This window comes from Rhinoderma darwinii, chromosome 3 (assembly GCF_050947455.1).
Source record: "Rhinoderma darwinii isolate aRhiDar2 chromosome 3, aRhiDar2.hap1, whole genome shotgun sequence".
Classification (NCBI taxonomy): Eukaryota; Metazoa; Chordata; class Amphibia; order Anura; family Rhinodermatidae; genus Rhinoderma; species Rhinoderma darwinii.
In genome coordinates this window covers 175,216,118-175,235,733 of record NC_134689.1, presented here as the reverse complement: position 1 = coordinate 175,235,733, position 19,616 = coordinate 175,216,118, and positions in this window count along the sequence as shown.

The window sequence follows — 19,616 nt, the reverse complement described above, 5'->3', positions numbered from 1 at the left end:
TCGTACCCTAAGTTTGTCTATGCAAATGGTCTCCTAGTGTCTTCCAGTTCCCAGTGTTTCCCGTACCTGTATCCTCTATCCTGTATCCCGTGCTATCCTGGTCAAGTGCCGTGCTGAGCTGTAGTCGTGCTGTTCTGCATACCACGCCTGTCTTGCTACACTACGCCTGACGTCTGCCTGCTGCCTAGTCCCAGCCTAGCCTGCCTTGCTACTGTCCGAGCTGCCACAGGTACCCTATACAAACTATAGACTGTTACCTGCGCCCTGTAGGCCAGCTGCCATACCGCCAAGGCGGTACGGTCCAGTGGGTCCACAAACCCAACGTGACAGTATCTTTAAGTGGAGGGAGGAGTATGGGGTATATAAGCCCTGGTGGGATAGAGGCAGCCCTCTTTCCCGCTGGATAACAGAAGAAGGATTTTTGTGTAGTGTAGTGCAGTGTAGGGTGATTAACTTACCTTCAGCATGGATGGTTCCTTGGAGTCCATGATGGCCAGGATTCGCGATGCCACGCTGCTGCATGGGCCTGGCTGGCTGGAGCAGCACTTTGCTGGGGCTCTTCCTCCTGTTCCGGCGGCTAAAGTGTCGAGCACGGAGGGATGCAGGAGTCGGCATTCTAGGCCTCCGGAGCGGCTTTCACCGGAGTTAATTCCTCAGTCCCGTCGGCGCCGTGGGAGCCCCACCAGGGACCCTCCTCCTCCTAAGCGGGCACCAGGCTTGGGGGCTAGGAGGTCAGGGACGAATCCCGGCAGGCGGGCGCAATTGGAGGTGGCTGGAGGAGTGGGGCCGCGGCCATCTTCCCTCCTCCTGTCTTCAATGACAAGACCGGAAGTGGCAGAGGAACCGGAAGTGACGGCACTCTCCAGCGCTGATGTTCCGGGCACTGGAGGAGCTCAGCAGACAGAGCCAGGGACTTCACGTGCAGCCCGCTGGGAGCAGCGGATGGGCTCTTTAGAGAGGATGTCGTTGCCTCCTGCTGGAGCAGGGAGGCGTGCTGCGGGGACCGGAAGCACCCGGCCCGGGAGTTGTATCAACGTCGCGCCTATTCCGGTAAGGGGAACTAAGTGGCCATCTTGCCCACCTGGAGTAGCTGCAGAGGTTTCGGAGGATAGTCTTGGGGATACTGATGGTCCTGGGAGACTGGACCGTTTTTGCCACGCCAGAAGCGGGTGGCTGCATTTTGGACAGGCTGGTGTCGACTGGGCCTCGTGCTTCTTCAGCCAGGACATCTGCCAGCTGCGGGGCGAGGGTGGTGCTGGATCATCACCCTCCTGGAACGCCGCAATCGGAAGAAAGACCGTCTGGATCCCTGGAAACGGCCGCTGAGAGATCACCTCAGGGACGGCCGGGTGAGTTTATCACTACTTCTGTTCTGGGGACGGATGGGGGTTATGTTTTCTGTGACTAATATGCAGTTGTTTTTTAAGGGTATGCAGGAATTTTTTGCTAAAGGTATGGGGGACGTAGGGCAGTCCCCGACGAGGGTGTGGGGTGCTGCTAGTGAGGTGTGTGGAGGTGCATCTGCGGCAGGGGTTGCAGTTGCTAGTGTGGTGGAGCTTGGTGCGGGAGCTGTGGTGGAGGTGGATAAATCTGTTGATGGGGGGCTGGTACGTCTAAGATGTTGGTGGATGATGTGCGTTTGGCTGACTCTGCGAGAGGCGAGGTGTATATGAGTTTGAGGGCCCGCTTGGGGCGCATTGGAAATCTGAAATTAAAGAGAAGATATGGAAGGATGAATATGTGGAAATTTTTGCTCTGTTGCTATTAGAAAAGTTTAATCTGGACCGGTGGAAACCGGATGAGAGTAAAAAGGAAGAAGAGGAGCGGCGTCGTTATCGGTTGATTCCTCATACGTTTGAGAATTGGCTTCAGGCCTTCGCTATTTTGGCTAGCGTGGTGGGCCAAAAGGCGCCGGAGATTTGTTCAGCGCTGTTTTGCTACATGGATTCGGTGGGGGAGGTGTACAGGGTGTATGAGGGTAACGCATGGTTGAGGTACGACGAACAATTTAATCAGCGGAAGGCGGTGCGGCCTTCCTTGTGATGGTATCACAAGGACATTAGTTTTTGGATGCGATTAATGTCGGCTCCAAAGCAGGGACATCAGCCCTTTCGTGACGCAGACGGCATTCAGGGGTCAGCAACGGGATGGTCAGCTTGATCCGGGAAAGGATTTTGCTGGCAGTTCAACGAGGGCCATTGTAAATTTGGCTCTGATTGCAGGTACAAGCATGAGTGCACCGGTTGCGGAGGCGCCCATGGTTTGTCCAGATGCATCAGGAAGCATAAGGGCGAACAGGGAGATGCTGAGCAGAATAGGGGCGACGCCGGTGAGGGTGGAAAGGATGCTTCCGTTTTTAAAGCTGCACCCAAATAAGAAGGTGGCGGATTTATTGTTTCTGGGTTTTGTGGAGGGTTTTCGGATTCCTTGTACTTCTGCGGTACGGGATGGGGAGTCCCGCAATTTTTCATCTGCTTTGGCGCGGCCCGATTCAGTTATGGATAAATAGATGAAAGAGGTGGCTTTGGGCCACATGGCTGGCCTGTTTTCCTCCCCCCCTGTTCCTGGTTTGCGGGTTTCCCCTTTGGGTTTGGTTCCAAAAAAGGAGGTTAACAAATTCCACCTTATACATCGGTGAACGATGGCAATGCTCTTAACATTTGCGCAGTTAGTTATACTTCTTTTGATGCTGCGGTCGTTTGGGTTCGCAAGTACGGGAAGGGCTCACTTTTGTCGAAAACCGACATTGAAGCAGCGTTTCATTTGTTGCCGGTGCACCCGGAGAGTTTTTGTTTGTTGGGTTGTTGTTGGCAGAGTGGATTTTTTGTTGACTGTTGCCTCCCGATGGGCTGCACCATTTCCTGCGCTTATTTTGAGATGTTTAGCACGTTTTTGGAATGGGTGGTTCAGCAGGAGGCGCAGGTGCCGTCGGCGCTGCACTATCTCAAAGGTGTTTTTGTTTATTGGTTCTCCAGCTACGTATGTGTGTGCAGGGTTGCTACATACTATGGATAGGGTGGCGAGTGACTTTGGTGTACTGCAGGCGACCGAGAAAACTGAGGGACCTACGACAGTCATCAAGTTTCTGGGGATAAATAATGACTCAGACAGAATGGAATGTCGTTTGCCTGTGGATAAATTGCTGGAATTGAGAGATTTGGTGGCGCGTGCATTGCGTAGGTAGAAGATTCAGTTACGGGACTTGCAATCCTTCTTTGGACGTTTGAATTTTGCATGTTGGATTATGCCAATGGGGCGTGTTTTTTGTAGGTGATTGGCTAGTGCCATCGCGGGGGTTCATTCTCCCCATCATTTCGTCAGGTTGCCCTGTGAGTTAAAAGCAGATTTGTTGGTGTGGGGGGAGTTTTTGCAAAGCTACAACGGTCGGTCCGTTCTTATGAATAGGCCAGTGTCTAGTGTTAATTTGGAGCTCTTTATGGATGCGTCAGCAGGTGCTTGTGGTTTTTGGCATATTTCCAGGGTCAGTGGTGCGCGGGTGTCTGGCCTAGTGCATGGCGAGTATGTGGTTTTGTCCGTAATTTGGCTTTGCTAGAACTGTTCCCGATTGTGGTGGCTGCGGAAATATGGGGTGATTGTCTGAGAGACAGGAGTGTGCGTTTTGTGTGTGATAATTTGGAAGTGGTTCAGGCCATCTGTGCGCAGACGGCGAATTCCCCTCCAGTTGTGCGATGATTGTGGCATTTGGTTTTGAGGGGGCTGGTGTTAAATTCGCATTTTGTAGCAGTTCATGTTCCAGGGGTGCTTAATTCTGTGGCTGATTCCCTTTCTCGTCAACAGTGGGACAGGTTTCGTCTGAAGGAGCCGGGGGCGGAGACTCATGGCATTGCTTGCCCAGAGCATCTTTGGAAGGTGGTATGACGGTGGCGATGTCATAGATTAGACTGTCAGTTAGTGGGGCTACATGGAAGGGGTACAGTGCGGTTTGGCAAGCCTTGTTGGGGAGTGCGCAGGTGGGTATTGCTGCCAGGGATCTGTTGGCATGATTGTTGTACTTTATAGGTAATTCTTACAGTGGGGGGGTGTCTGCTTCGTGGGTGTCTAGGCGGTTGTCGGCACTAGCTTTTTGGTTTAGACTCAGAGGGGAGGAGGACGTGACTAAGTCTATTTTGGTTTGGCAAGCGATGAAGGGTTTATGGAGGGGTTCCGTGTCTAGGGATTATAGAAAGCCGGTATCTTTTGATCTTTTCGAATCTCTTTGTGGGCATTTGCAGGCTGTTTGTGTGTCAGGGTTTGAAGTTAGATTGTTTACGCTGGCTTTTTCTTTAGCTTTCTTTAGGCCGTTCCGGATATCGGAGTTGGTGGTGGCAAGTAAGCGGGTATCTGGGGGTTTATTGTTCATAGATGTTGAATTGAAAGGGTCCTCCATGTCATGCTTGCTTCGCAGATCGAAGGCAGACCAAGCGGGGAAAGGTTTTTTGGTGCACCTACATGCGTTACCAGGGTCTAGGGTGTGCCCGGTTCGCTCTTTTCAAGATTTTGTGACATTTAGGCCTGAGGGGCTGGTATCTTTGTTGGTTCATGCAGATGGCCTGTCATTGTCAAAATATCAGTTTGTGCAGGTTTTTCGGAAATGTATCCTGTTGTCTGGGCGGGTGGGATCGGAATATAGCTCTCATTCGTTTAGAATTGGCGCAGCTACTGAAGCGGCTAAGTGGGGTTTATCCCCAGCGATGGTCAAAAAGATAGGTAGGTGGGAGTCAGACAGACATAGGATTTATGTCCGGCCTCATTTGCTTTAGGGCGGTTGGGGTGAGTTATGTTGTAGGTGTGGTTTGATTTGCTTACCTTAGTATTGTTATGTACTTAATTTTAGGTGCAGGCCCCTGCTTGGTGTGGATAATGGGGCACAGATACGTGCACTTGGGAGGTGTTCAGGCTGATGTTCGTCCGGCTGGATGCCAGTTGGGCTTTGCCCAGTTGATGTTCAGGTCAGATGGTTGGGTTTAAGGGGCATGCTTTGGTGCAGGCTGTTGCCGGAGCTTCAGTTTTATTCAGGTTTGGATAGGGCACCTGATATTTTGGTAATTCACCTTGGCAGAAATGATTTGGGGAAAAAGGTCGTCCAGGGATCTGATGAGGGATGTTAAGCTGGACCTTTTGCATTTGTGGTCCTCATTTCCGGGTCTTATCATCGTATGGTCGGATATTATTTCTCGCAGGGTGTGGAGACAAGCGCGTTAGGTGCAGAGTCTGACTCGAGCTAGAGCAAAGGTGAATAAAGTTGTGGGACAATTTGTGCCTGGCAATGGTGGTGTAGTGGTGCGCCATAGCGAGTTGGAGAGGGCCGAGGTCGGCTTTCTTCGGTCTGACGGGGTGCATTTAAATGATGTGGGGTTGGACATGTGGACTCTGGGAATTCGAGACAGTTTGGAAAAAGCCCTGCGGTTGTGGAGGGATGTTCATGTGTAAGGCACATAATGGGAAGAAGGAGAACAACATATAACATTGTTGGAAAATAACTCGTGGGCATTTAACCCTAGGTAGTATTGTAGGGGCTGGGTAGTGGTTACCCAGCTCGTTTCATACATTCCTGTTTGGCAGGGTCCCTAGGAAAGGTAGGTCTTGGAGATGGTTGGTGCCCTTTAACAGGGGAATGTTTGCAGAATAGTGCAGGATGTTAATTTATAGAGTGTTTGTTATATTATGGTTATGCTATTTGATTGCATTTAAGTATTTTTGTGTATTTAATAAATGGCTGCTGTGGCCTTTACACCAATTTCAAGTTGTGGTCCCTTATTGGGTTACTGGTGGTGGAAGGTCATAGATAGCAAAAGCATCAAACATACCTTAAGTCAAGTAAGCCCAACGTAATGTAGGCGCAGACGTAATGGAGAGAGCGCATGACAAGGTGGTTGTCACGAAGGGTCTGTGGACCCACTGGGCCGCACCGCCTTGGTGGTAAGGCAGCTGGCCAACAGGGAGCAGGTCAGAGTCTATAGGATATAGGGTACCTGTGGCAGCACGGACAGTAGCTTGGCAGGAACTAGGCAGCAGGTGGACGTCAGGCTTGTGAAAGCAGACAAGCGTGGTATCCAGCACAGCACGATTATAGCAAGCACGGCACTAGATCGGAATACAGGTACAGGAACAGGAAACACTGGGAGCAGGAAACACTAGGGGACCATTTGCATAGACACACTAAGGAAAACACAACAACGCTCAGGCATTGGACCCCTCTTATTGTCCAGGGTACTCACGTGTCAAAGTTCGTCCATGAGGTCCGGTGCGCGCGCTGCCCCTTTAAGAGCAAATCCGGATTAGGTTGTAAGCCCCACGCAGGTCTAGTTTAGAAAAAAAATTTGCACCACGTATTTCATCAAACAGTTCGGAGATCAGAGGCAATGGATATTTATTCTTCACCGTGATCTGGTTAAGACCACAGTAGTCAGAGCCAAGGCAGGCCCAGCAACACAGGGTTAAAAGTTTTGGGCAGGACATAGAAAGGCAGAAGTTCGGAGTGAAGAGCTCCCACTTGGAGCCTCAGCGGCTTGGTCACCACTAAAACCGTGTCTGGCAGAGGTAGTCCATTTACTGAAGCAACTGTCAACGGGCCTTTCCAGGAGGGTGGTGGGCAATTGCAGAAGGTCCACCAGATCTCTGCGGATAAAATTAGCAGCGGAACCAGAGTCCAGATAAGCAGAGAGCCGATGCGTTCTCTCGCCGGACACTATAGTCACGGGTATGGACAATTTAGACGGAAGTCCATCTTTACCCAAGGTCGTCACTCCAAGCAACCCTAGGCTTTGGGATTTTTAGGGGCACAGGTGCACCAGATGGCCATCGAGGCCGCAATAAAGACAGAGTCCAGATGTGCGTCTGCGTTGTCTCTCTTGGGTAGATAACTTATAATGATCCGTTATTACCGACTTCTTAGGAGGATCGGCATCTGAGGACAGCAGGGGTTGTTGCAACGTAGGGATCAGACTAGGAAGGACTCCCTCCCGTTGAACCTCTCGGAGGCGTTCACGGATACGTATATCAATCCGGGCAGACAGAAGGATGAGGTCATCCAGGGTAGACGGCAGATCCCGGACGGCAAGTTCGTCTTTAATTCTGGAAGATAGTTCGTGCCAGAATGCAGCCACCAGAGCCTCATTGTTCCATGCAAGCTCTTCCACCAGGGTGCGGAAGTGGATGGCGTAGTCACTCACGGAGGTGTCTCCTTGGCGCAGGTCAATCAAAGAAGCCGCTGCAGATGAGACCCGTCCAGGCTCCTCAAACACAATGCGAAAAGTCCGAAGGAAGGCAGAGAAGTCACGGGTCTCTGGTCCTTGTCTCTCCCAGACAGGGTTCGCCCATGCAAGGGCCTTTCCGGTGAGGAGAGAAATGATGAAAGTGACCCTGGCACCATCAGACGAAAATGTCCTAGCATACAAGCTGAAGTGGATCTGGCATTGATTAAGAAAACCACGACAGGTACTTGCTTCTCCATCATAGCGGTCAGGAAGTGGCAAAGAAACACGTGGGTCAATACTGCCAACGTGCAAGAATGTTCAACACCTGGAGGAGTTGGTCCTGTCGGAACCGGAGGTCCAGCATATCCGCTCGCATCTCCTGTGTCGTCATCATAGTTTTGAACCGACCAGCGGGGTCCATAGCCTGAGCGTAATGTCACGAAGGGTCTGTGGACCCACTGGGCCGTACCGCTTTGGCGGTAAGGCAGCTGGCCAACAGGGCGCAGGTCAGTGTCTATAGGATATAGGGTACCTGTGGCAGCACGGATAGTAGCTTGGCAGGAACTAGGCAGCAGGTGGACGTCAGGCGTGGGAAAGCAGACAAGCGTGGTATCCAGCACAGCACGACTATAGCAAGCACGGCACTAGAATGGAAAAAAGATACAGGAACAGGAAATACTGGAAGCAGGAAACACTAGGGGACCATTTGCATGGACAGACTAAGGAAAACACAACAACGCTCAGGCATAGAACTAGGGGGTTGGACCCCTCTTATAGTCCAGGGTACTCACGGGTCAAAGTTCGTCCATGAAGTCCGGTGCACGTGCTGCCCCTTTAAGAGCGGGAACGAGCGTGCGCGCGCACCCTACGGGATCCGGCAGAGGTGAGTAGACGCGAGCGCTGGCGTCTCCTGAGGAGGAGGCTGGGGCCAGCGCTTGCCGACTCGTGGCTGCAGCTGTCAGGGGGAGGTTGGAGCTGACAGCCCGCAGCCACGGACATTACAGTGGTTTGGGTATAGCTATATTTAGAGGCTAAGTTTGATGAGGGTTAAAGGGTTAAGCAGAAGGGGGTTGGCATAGGGGTGTATCTTTAAGTGGAGGGAGGAGTATGGGGTATATAAGCCCTGGTGGGATAGAGGCAGCCCTCTTTCCCGCTGGACAACAGAAGAAGGATTTTACCCGTCCGACCTCCCTTATCTTCTTTTTAGTGTTGCGGTAGGTGGGTTTGTGATTTGTCACAGTAGCGTTTGCGGTAGGAGGAGGGGTCTATGAAGGCACATAATGGGAAGAAGGAGAACAACATATAACATTGTTGGAAAAGAACTCGGGGCATTTAACCCTGGGTAGTATTGTAGGGGCTGGGGATTGGTTACCCAGCTTGTTTCATACATTCCTGATGGGCAGGGTCCCCAGGAAGGGTAGGTGTTGGAGATAGTTGGTGCCCTCGGGTCAGGTGCAGTACGGCTGTAGAGCAATAAGTTTCAGACCTGACAAGGTAAGGATGGAATTAAAATATAATGCCTGAAGTGCCTTCAAGGATCCTTTAACAGGGGAATGTTTGCCGAATAGTGCAGGATGTTAATTCATAGAGTGTTTGTTATATTATGGTTATGCTAATTGATTGCATTTGAGTATTTTTGTGCATTTAGTAAATGGCTGCTGTGGCCTTTACACCAATTTCAAGTTGTGGTCCCTTATTGGGTTACTGGTGGTGGGAGGTCATAAATAGCAAAAGCATTAAACATACCTTAAGTCATGTATTCTGTATACATAGCAGCTGTATCGTTCGCTAAATCCTGTTCCCCTCAGTCCCGTGGACCTGAATGGTTCATTGACTGCGGGTTCTACGAGTCTCTGACACGCAGGATCCACCTGTAATCGATCACATCTAAGTTATGAACTTAGTGATGGATAACAGGTGGATTCTGTGTGTCAGAGACACGAAGGACCCGCTTTCTCTGAACCTGTCAGTCCAGTGGATCTGACGGGAACAGGATTTAGCGACTGATACAGCTGCTCTGTATAGAGCGTACAGAGCAGCTGTATCTCAAAAAGTTAAAATCATTTTTAATAAAAACGAATTATAAATTTGCACCAATCAAACTGATTGACCTCTTTATTTTTAAAAAAAAAAAAACAATTTCAAAGGTTTACATAGCCTGTAAAAAAGATGTCAAACTGAATGCAGTCTATGTGCACTAGCAAAATAAATCTAGATATAAAATGGCTAGAGAAAGGCTGAAACGTTGCATTTATATATGGGTGAATAAAACTAATTTTCACTTTAGACATTTTGTGGAGTGCTGCCTATTCTTTTTTTAGATAGATATAAAATGGGCTATTCTAACAGTACTACTACCCGTTCTTTGAAAGAAGTCAGCTTCTCTAAGGCTAAAAACATACCGCACACCACATACCACCGATCGTATGACTAGACATATGCAACTGTTTGCCTGTAAGTTACACACATCTGTTTTTAATGGCATCAATAGCATTGTGGTTCTTTTTTATACATGTATTAAAAAGTGGAGTCAACTGCGCTTTTCAATACAGGTAGGACTACAGGATCCTGAAGCATTCTGGAAAGAGATATATCAAAAGAACACCCTTTTGTCATAAATTTGGCCAGAAAAGTCCATGAGCACATCTTCATATAAGTCGGGAAAATTTTGCCTAACCCCCAATGATCACATGCAGAAGAAATATAGAAACCATTCAGTAAATGGCTGACCATGTAATACATGATTGCATGGAGTCCTACAGACAAATCCAAAAGCATATACCGCCCAAAATAACACAAGCAAAAGGCGGTTCTGTATTCATAATAAATTGGTATATAGTAATTTCATTAACTAAATCCCCTATGTAATATTACATGAAGCCCCATATGCCAATGTTGTAAGAAACCATGTATTTAACCCCTTAAGGACACGGCCAATTTTGGCCTTGAGGACAGAACAATTTTTTTTATATTTCCCTCTTTGCATCCCGACACTCATAACTCTTTTATTTTTTGTACGACATAGTTGTATGAGACTTTGTTTTTTTCGGGACTAGTTGTACTTTATGTAGGTTTCATTTTTTGGTACAAATACATTATCGTTTAATTTCTATACATTTTTACTTTGGCGAAAATGCAGAAAAAAAGCAGTTCCGCTGCAGTTTTAATTTATTTTTTTTACACCATACACCGATCCTCATGAATAATGTTACACTTTTGTTGTACAGGTTGTTATGGTCGTGGCGATACCAAATATGTCTATATTATTTCATGTTTTGGGACTTATATTTTAAAAAGTTTATTTATTATAAAAAAATATGTGTTTCTGGGTATTTGTTTTACTTTTTATTTATTTATTTATCATTAATTTTTTTTTACATTCATTTAACTTTTTTTTTTTTAATCCCATAAAGGGATTTATCATTTTGATTTTGATTTTTTTAACTGTAATTTACTGGCATAGATCTCTATACTAGTACATTAGCATGTGTACTGATTGTACACAGGCAGTAGTTAGGGCATACCTCAGTATGCCCTAACAACAGGAAATATGTTCAGACAGCCCTGGGGTCCTTCAATGGACCCTGGGCTGTCTGACCATACAAGTTATGGGCTTTGATCGCGTCACAGTTATCTTCTGTGACGCGATCAATGTGCAGTCCCCTCTCCTTGAACAGCACTATCAGCTTTCATCGCGGCATTCAAAGGGTTAACGCCAGAGAGAGGATGTTTCTCTTCTCTCCGCTGTCAGAGCGGGGCCGTGGCTGTGTGTTACAGCCGTTGCCCCGCTCTCTATCGCGTGCACAGACGGCTGTCACACAGGACGAGAATGCTCGTCCTAATGCGCCAAGTACTCGCCGCTCAGGACGAGCATTCTCGTCCTTTGTCGGCGACCAGTTAAATCTGCTCACTTTATTAAGTCAATGACTGCAACATAGAATAGCATAGACTTGTGTAAGATTTTCTTAGCATATTGGATGTGAAGTAGTGGTCAGACAGAACACTATTTATGTTTGACTTCTGTTTAGATCATTATTCATGGTGACTGTTTATAATGAAATTCAGCATGTCGAAAATCTAATGACACAATTTGTCAGAGATCCACTACTAGCATCTCAAAGAAACCCAAGAATGTGATTGAACGTATAACTCAAATTCTGTTGAAATTGTAATGGGTGTAATATTTTCATCTAAGCATATATCATGCATAATTAATCTAAGCAGCTGATTGATTGCTTTCATAATTATTAAGATTTGGTTGTATTTTATAATTGTACTTGTAGCAATTGGTATGATAATAGATCGACCTTCTATTAAATATCTGCTGGGATTCAATATTGCACTTTATTATCACTACAATGATTTAAATTCATATACCTGAAGCATTCATTAATCAGGAAAGAAAGCTGATCTCTAGACGTTTCTACACCTTAAAATATTGTTTCAATGAAAGTTTGTGTTTTCTCATATTCAACATCTAAATGAAACGCAACAGCTACTAGAAATGTGTAATTAGATTAAAGTCATATGTCTGTATTATTCATATCTAGGTATAGGATGTAAAGTAAAGAACAGTATACTTACAATTCCGGTATATTTTGGATAATATGGAAGCAGATACTAAATTCTCCGAAATATTTCCTGTCTTTTCCAAAAATGAAAAATATGTAAAAATACATAGACATTAAAAGATAGATAGATAGTTAGTGTAACGTCTGCGGTCGCAGACCACAAACTCCTATCATCCTGCAGATGTCTTCCTCCCCAGAGATGCCAGCACATGTGGCCGTCCTGTCCTGTAGTGACCACTAGGGTGCGCGCTCTAGCTCATTCCTAGCCTTAATGGGCTAGAGCACACACATCTTTTAGATTTGACTGATTGCTGCCAGATCACTCTGGACTATAAGAAGGGCCCTGCCCCTTCACTCATTGCCTGAGTGTTGTTAGTATTCCAATGTCAGTCTTGCAAATGGTTCCTTAGTGTTATCCTGTTCCTGTTGTTACCCGTGCCCTGCTACCTGTATCCTGTATCCCATGCTGTATCCTTGTTCCTGAGCATGTTAGTGTTGAAGTCGTGTCCTATCTATAGATAGATAGATAGATAGATAGATAGATAGATAGATAGATAGATAGATAGATAGATAGATAGATAGATAGATAGATAGATAGATAGATAGATAGATAATAGATTTACATTACAGGTTTGACAAAATTTCTGTCATGCATAGCAGAAGCCAGAGGAAAAGGATAACAGAACTACCTAACAGAAAGATATAACTCGACAGCCCCCCCCCCCCCCCCCCAACTACTGCATTCCCATGGGTGCCCTAGTCAGCTTTTCAAAAGAAACCAAGGGGCAAGAGCTATTTTTGAAAACACATCTATTAACTATTGTATAATCAATGTATTTTAATTTTCCTGGAGAGCCTGCTAAATCATTAACAAATTATTTTGTAGTTATCAGCTATAAAAAGTAAATAAAGCTTGAAATCTAATACTTGAGTCTGTATTGCATTGTCAAGTTGTCTCTGTTGTCATCTAAGAGTTATCAGTAATGCTCTGTAATATAAATAATCTACTTGATGTGTCAGTTAATTAGGTCAATCAAGCCCTGACAGTGTCACATAATGATGTACTACAAAACTTGCAGATACATGATGATACTGTGAATATATCAATCAAACTCCAGCAGAGTTACAAAATGATATACTGCGACACCCACAGAACCAAGATATTAGCCAGATGAAATCAAACAAATCCTGTGACTGTTTTACTTAAAAACCTAAAATGCCATGTACAGGTGTAAGAGAATTGGTTGATCACTGTATGATAAAAAACAAACAAACATTAAATTGTGTGAATCTTTATACAGATATGGAAAGGGGCGTAGTTAATGGCACATGAGCCACAGTGCAAATGTTCTTCTTGGGCCCCCCAAACTTTGTATCATGACCGACGGCCCACAGCTTTCAGCTGCATCGCTGGGTCTCCTAAGTGACCCAACAATGCAGGACTAGCAGCAAGGGGCGTCATTAAGGTCTTAAACTGTCAGGCAATAGCCCCAATACATATGTGCTATTTGGACAGTGACGCAAACTTCATGATTTGGGCTCTGCATGCCACCACATTGGGTTTGAAATGAAACAACTGAGATGCAATTGAAGTGTAGACTTTCAGGTTTAATTCAAGGGGTTGAAAAAATATCCTGTGAAACGTTTAGGAATTGCAACCATTTTTCTACACAGCTTCCTCATTTCAGGGGCTCAAAAGTAATTGGACAAATTACTATTACCATAAATACAATGGTTTTTTTTATACTTCGTAGAGAATCCTTTGCAGGCAATGACCGTCTGAAGACTGAAACCCATGGGCATCACCAAACGCTGCTCCTCCTTTGTGAATGCTTTGTCAGGCCTTTACTGCAGCTGTCTTCAGTTGTTGCTGGTTTGTGGGTCTTTATGCCTTAAGTTTTGTCTTAAGCAAGTAAAATGCATGCTGGATCAGGTTGAGATCTGGTGATTGACTTGACCATTGCAGAATATTCCACTTCTTTGCCTTAAAAATATCCTTGATTGCTTTCGTAGTATGTTTTGGGTCATTGTCCATCTGTACTCTGAAGCGACGTCCAATCCATCTTGCTGCATTTGGTTGAATCAGAGCAGAAAGTATATCCCTGAACACTTCAGAATTCCTCCGGCTGCTTCTGTCTTCAGTCACATAATCAACAAACACTAGTGGCCCAGTGCCTTTGGCAGCCATGCATGCCCATGCCATCACACTGCCTCCACCATGTTTTAAGGGATGGGGTGTGCTTTGGATCTTGAACCATTCCAAGCCTTCTCCATACTTTCTTCATCCAGTCATTCTGGTACAGGTTGATCTTAGTTTCATCTGTCCAAAGAATGCTGTTCCAGAACTGGGCTGGCTTCTATAGAGGTTGTTTGGCAAAGTTTAATCTGTCCTTTCTAATTTTTTTTGGGCTGATTAATGTTTGCACCTTGTGGTGAACCCTCTGTATTTTCTCTCATGAAGTCTTCTCTTTATGGCAGACTTAGATACTGATACACCTACTTCCAGGAGAGTGTACTTCTCTTGTGAAGATGTTGTGAAGGGGTTTTTCTTCACCATGGAAAGGACTCTGCAATCATCCACCATTGTTGTCTTCCGTGGATGTCCAGGCCTTTTGGAGTTCACGAGACCACCAGTGCGCTCTTTTTTTTTTTTTCAAGAACGCACCAAACTTTGATTTGGCCACTCAACATTTGTGCTATCTCTCTGATGGATTTCTTAATTTTTTTTCAGCCTAACTATGGTCTGTTTCACTTTCATTGGGAGCTCCTTTGACCTCATGTTGTGGGTTCACAGCAACAGCTTCCAAATGCAAGTGCCACACCTGGAATCAACTCAATACCTTTTACCTGCTTAATTGATGATGGATTAACGCGGGAATAACCCAATGCCGCCCATTAAATAGCTTTTGAGATAATTGTCCGATTATCTTTGGTTCCTTGCTGGGAAGTGATAGAGGAGTATATTAATAACACAATTATTTTATAAAGTTAGAAAGAAGATTTTGTTATATTATATGCTCTGAATACAGCAGGGATTGAGTGAATAGTGTCCTGTTTCCATGAACCATGCATTACAACAAATGTGAGTTATGGGGCAACAATAAACAGCCAACAAACTGTTTAACCCCTTAGTGTCTAAGCCTGTTTTGGCCTTCAGGACCAGCCCCATTTTTGCAAATCTGACATGTGTCACTTTATGTGGTAATAACTCCAGAATGCTTTTACGTATGCAAGCGATTCTGGGATTGTTTTCTCGTGACATGTTGTACTTTATGATACTGAAAAAATTTTGTCGTTAAATTCAATATTTATTTGTAAGAAACGCCAAGATTTAGAGAAAATTAGCAAAAATTAGCATTTTTCTAAATTTTAATGTATTTACTTGTAAAATAAATAGAAATACCACACAAAATACTTACTAGTTTATATTTCCCATATGTCTACTTTATGTTTGCGTCGTTTTTTGAACATTCTTTTATTTTTCTAGGACGTTACAAGGCTTAGAACTTTAGCAGCAATTTCTCATATTTTCAAGAAAATTTCAAAAGGCTATTTTTTCAGGGACCAGTTCAGTTCTGAAATGGCTTTGAGGGCCTTATATATTAGAAAGTCCCCAGAAGTCACCCCATTTTGAAAACTGCACCCATCAAAGTATTCAAAACAGCATTCACAAAGTGTTTTAGCCCTTTAGGCGTTTCACAGGAATTAAAGCAAAGTAGAGGTGAAATTTACAAATTTCATTTTTTTTCTTCAAAAATTCATTTCTAATAATTTTTTTCTGTACCACAGAAGGTTTTACCCAAGAAATGCAATGCAATATTTATTGCCCAGATTCTGCAGTTTTTAGAAATATCCCACATGTGGCCCTAGTGTGATAATGGACTGAAACACAGGCCTCAGAAGCAAAGGAGCACCTAGTGGATTTTGGGCCTCCTTTTTTTAGAATCTATTTTAGGTACCATGTCAGGTTTGAGGAGGTCTTGTGCTGCCAAAACAGTGGAAACCCCCCAAAAGTGACCCCATTTTGGAAACTATACCCCTCAAGGAATTTATCTATGGGTATAGTTAGCATTTTGAACCAACAGTTTTTTTGCTAAATTTATTTGAGTTAGTATGTGAAGGTGAAAATCTACTTTTTTTGTGAAAAAACGTAGAAATTGTAAATTTTTACAAGGAATAAAGTAGAAAAAACACCCCAACATATGTAAAGCAATTTCTTCCAATTATAGCAATGCCCCATATGTGGTAATAAACTGCTGTTTGGACCCACAGCAGGCCTCAGAAGAGAAGGAGCACCATTTGGATTTTGGATTTCTGATTTTGCAGGAATAGTTTTCAGTGCCGTGTCGTGTTTGCAATGCACTGGAGGGATGAAAACCGTGGAAACCCCCCAATAGTGACCCCATTTTGGAAGCTACACCCCTCAAGGAATTTTTCTAGGGGTAAAGTTAGCATTTTAACCCCACAGTTGTTTTGCTGAATTCATTGGAATTAGTCTGTAAAGGTAAAAATCTACTTTTTTTTCTGAAAAAAGGTAGCCATTTTTAATTTTTACAAGGAATAAAGGAGAAAAAGCACCCCAACATTTGTAAAACAATTTCTCCTGATTACGTAAATACCCCATATGTGGTAATAAACTGCTGTTTGGACCCACACCGGGGCTTAGAAGGGAAGGAGCGCTATTTGGCTTTTGGAGCTCAAATTTAGCTGGAATAGTTTTTGGGTGTCATGTCGAATTTGCAAAGCCCCTGAGAGACCGAAACAGTGGAAGCCCCCCAAAAGTAACCCCATTTGGGAAACTACACCACTTAAGGAATCTATCTAGGGGTATAGTGAGCATTTAGGCCCCACACGTCTTTTGCAGAATTTATTAGAATTAGGGCGTGAAAATTAATATCAACATTATTTCCACTAAAATGTTGAATTTTTTCAATTTCACAAAGGATAAAGGAGAAAATGCACCCCAACATTTGTAAAGCAATTTCTCCCGAGTACGGCAATACCCCACATGTGGTCATAAATGTTTTTTCATTAGAAAGTAATTAACCCTTTACGAACTGATTCATGTTTTGCTTTTTCGTTTTTCCTCCCCGCTTTCCGAGAGCCACTACTTTTTTATTTTTCCGTCAATAGAGTGGTGTGAGGGCATATTTTTTGCGGGACGAGCTGTAGTTTTTATTGGTACCATTTTTTGGTACATAAGACTTTTTGAGCACTTTTTATTACATTTTTTGGTAGAGCCAGGGTGACCAAAAAACTGCGATTTTGACGTTTAAAATTCTTTATTTTTCACGGCGTTTACCGTGTGAGTTAAATAATGGTATATTCTAATAGCTTGGACTTTTACGGACGCAGCGATACCAATTTTGCATATTTATTTTTTTTTTACATTACTTTAGAGAAAAAATGTGAAAAGGGTTTCTTTTTGGACTTTAAATATTTATTTAATTTTTTCCACTGATAATAACTATTTACTTTTGTTTTTACACATTTTATTAGTCCCGCTGGGAGACTTGAACCAGCGATCGTTAGATCACTGGTAGAATACACTGCAATACTAATGTATTACAGTATATTGTGATTTTTACAGGCTCCTGTTTCTGTCCGTTAGTCCCGGGTATCAGATGTAATACACAGCTGACACCTGCAACGTATGGCGCGGGCTCAGCGCGTGAGATGCTCCATATATAACCCCCCGCACCACGACATGCTATTAAGTCATGGTGCGCGAAGGGTTTAATGCGCAGCGGATGGTGCAGAGTGAAAATTAAAATTTTCCACTGATGTGTCTTTTTAGTGCACTATATGTTGTGCCCAGTTTGTGCCACAAATACCACATAAAATATTAACAGGGTTCTCCCGGGTATGGTGATGCCATATCGGTGGACGTAAACTGCTGTTTGGGCACGATGTAGGGCTCAGAAGGGAGGGACGCCATTTGGCTTTTGGAGCGCATATTTTGCTTGGTAGTAGCTCTGGCGTTTTGCTGGTATTTCAGTTTATAATGTGGGGGTACATGTAGGCTGGGCAGAGTACATCAGGGGCATAATAAGAGAGTATAATAATGGGGTAAATAAATAATAATCCACAGATCTGTGGCCAGTGTCGCACTTATAAATGGCGCCCGATCTTATCCGCTTTTGGAACACTCTGCACATTTTGCATCGCCATAATCTGGGAGCCGGAACTTTTTTTATTTTTTCACCACCGGAGCCGTGTGAGGGCTTATTTGTTGCGGGACAATCTGTAATTTTCATTGGTACCATTTTGGGGTACATGCGATTTTGTTGATCACTTTTTATTCAATTTTTCGGCAAGCCAGGTGACCAAAAACCATCAATTCTGACAATGATTTTTATTTATTTTTGACGGCGTTTACCCTGGGCTATAAATGACTATTATACTATATTCTGCGGGTCGGTACGATTACGGCGATACCACATGTATATAAGTTTTTTTTATGTTTTGCAGCGTTTGCGCAATAAAATAACTTATTTAGAAAATAATTTATTTTTTGTATCACCGTATTCTGAGAGCCATAACTTTTTTATTTTTCAGTCAAAAAAGCTGTGTAAGGGCTTGTTTTTTTGCGGGACGGGTTGTAGTTTGTATTGGTACTATTTTGGCATACATGCGACTTTTTGATCACTTTTTATTGTATATTTTGGGAGGGGTGGTGACCAAAAAATAGTGATTCTGGCATTGTTTTTCATTTATTTTTTTTGCGGCGTTCACCGTGCGGGAAAAATAATATTATAGTTTTATAGTTGGGGTCGTTACGAACGCGGTGATACCAAATATGTGTAATTTTTTTTTACGTATTCATTTTTTTTCCTATAATAAAAGACTTAGAATAGGAAAAAAAGCAGTTCTTGTTTATATCACTTATAACTTTTATTTTTACACTTTTTTTAAAACATTTTTATTCTTTTTTTTACTTTTTTCACTTGTCCCACTAGGGGACACTTAGGCTATGTTCACACGAAGTATTTTGGGGGAGGAATATCTGCCTCAAAATTCCGTTTGGAACTTTGAGGCAGATTTTCCTCTCCCTGCACGCCGATTTTCGCGGCGATTATCGCGCCGTTTTTCGCCCGCGGCCATTGAGCGCCGCGGGCATAAAACAGTGAGAAATACGCTTTCTCCTGCCTCCCATTGAAGTCAATGGGAGGTAAGAGGCGGAAGCGCCCGAAGATAGGGCATGTCGCTTCTTTTTCCCGCGAGGCAGTTTTACTGCTCGCGGGAAAAAGACGCCGACGCCTCCCATTGAAATCAATGGGAGGCGTTCTCGGGCCGTTTTTGCCGAGTTTTGCGACGCGGTTTCCGCATCAAAAAACTCGGCAAAATACCCCGTGTGAACATAGCTTTAGACTTGCAGCTTTGATCGCTGCTGGAATACATTACACTACACACGTAGTGTAATGCATTCCAACTGTCATTGTGACGTGACAGTCACACTGACAGGAAGCCTACGACGACCACCCTCGGGGTGGTCCTCATAGGCTTCTGTACATGGCAACCCGGAAGCCATTGTCTGGCGTCCGGTTGCCATGGGTACCATCGCCAGCCCCCGTGATTTCACATGGGGGCTGCCGATCGGCGCTAAAGACCTTAATTGTGGCGTTCAAAATCGAGCGCCGCAATTAAGGGGTTAACTGCCGATATCAGCGGCGACAGGCCGTTGATCGGCAACGGGGAGAGCAGGGCTGACACCCTGCACAGTTAACCGCCGCTGCGGTGTAGCGCCGCGCGGCGGTTAACTGTCAAAGCACTGACGTTACTGTACGTCAAGGTGCGCGAACTTACTGCTCACCTTGACGTACAGTTACGTCATGGTGCGTTAAGGGGT